The sequence below is a fragment of the Cebus imitator genome, unplaced genomic scaffold (assembly GCF_001604975.1).
Source record: "Cebus imitator isolate Cc_AM_T3 unplaced genomic scaffold, Cebus_imitator-1.0 Scaffold485, whole genome shotgun sequence".
NCBI classification, from domain to species: domain Eukaryota; kingdom Metazoa; phylum Chordata; class Mammalia; order Primates; family Cebidae; genus Cebus; species Cebus imitator.
The window spans coordinates 998,904-1,000,499 of NW_016107800.1; positions in this window are offsets into that span (position 1 = coordinate 998,904).

Here is a 1,596-nt window from a genome sequence, read left to right on the forward strand (position 1 = left end):
ACTCGGGAGGCTGAGGCAGGAGAATTGCCTGAACCCAGGAGGCGGAGGTTGCGGTGAGCCGAGATCGCGCCATTGCACTCCAGCCTGGGTAACAAGAGCGAAACTCCATCTCAAAAAAAAAAAAAAATAATAATAATAATAATAATTTAAGTAAATAAATAAATAAATAGCCAGGTGTAGTACGGGTGCTTGTAATCCCAGCTACTCAGGAGGCTGAGGCAGGAGAATCGGTTGAACCTAGGAGGTGGAGGTTGTAGTGAGCCGAGATTGTGCCATTGCACTCCAGTCTGGGCGACAGAGGGACACTTCATCTCAATAAAATAAAATTAAATTAAAAAGTCAGCCAGGCACAGTGGCTCACGACTGTAAGTAATCCCAGCACTTTGGGAGGCAGAGTAGGTAGACTGCTTGAGGTCAGGAGTTCGAGACTGGCCTGGACAATGTGGTGAAACCCCACCTCTACTAAAAAGACAAAAATTAGCTGGGTGTGGTGATGGGCTCCTGTAACCCCAGATACTTGGGAGGCTGAGGTGGGAGAATTGTTTCAACCCGAGAGGTAGACGTTGCAGTGAGCTGAGATACTGCCACTGCACTCCAGAACCTGGATGATAGAGTGAGACTGTCACACACACAAAAAATTAATATCTGAGAGTAGGATGCGCATAGGTTACATGCAAATACTATGCCATTTAATATCAGGGACTTGAGTACCACTGATTTTAATATCTGCCAGGAGTCCTGGAACCAATCCCCTGCAGATACCAAGGGACAACTGAACTGAAACAAAAGGGCCCAGATGACTGCAACGTGAGCTGTGAGATACCCCATTGAACAGGAGCGAATTCTAGGCTGAGGCCAAATGACTTTTGTATTCAGCAGTGCTATTCTGAGGGAGTGGGAAGAAAGCCTCACACCTCATCAGAAACCATGAGGAGAGGAGAAGCTGTCGAGCTGTCTCCTGACTGCCTCCTAGGGGAGGCTGCCTCCAGGTCCCCATCAGCCTCCTATTCTCTCCTTTTCTAGGAGCCTCACACAGCATTCTGCTGAGACCCAGGGACACTTCGATTCAAGTCTGTGCCTATGTAGCTTACGTGGATACATGCAAGGCTGCCGGCGTTTCATGGCGGAGCTGTTCTACAACTTTCTCAGGATTTGAAAATAAGAATGCAAATCGGCCGGGCGCGGTGGCTCACAATACAATCCCAGCACTTTGGGAGGCCGAGGTGGGTGGATCACTAGGTCAGGAGATCAAGACCATCCTGGTCAACATAGTGAAACGTCGTCTCTACTAAAAATACAAAAATTAGCTGGGTATGGTGGTGCGTGCCTGTAATCCCAGCTGCTCTTGAGGCTGAAGCACAAGAATCACTTGAATCCAGGAGGCAGAGGTTGCAGTAAGCTGAGATCACACCACTGCACTCCAGCATGGTGACAGAGTGAGACTTTGTCTCAAAAAAAAAAAAAAATTAGCTGGGTGTAGCAGTACGGGCCTATAGTTCCAGCTACTCTGGAGGCTGAGGCAGGAGAATCGCTTGAACCTGGCAGGCAGAGGTTGCAGTGAGCTGAGATCGCGCCACTGCATTCCAGGAAGAAGAA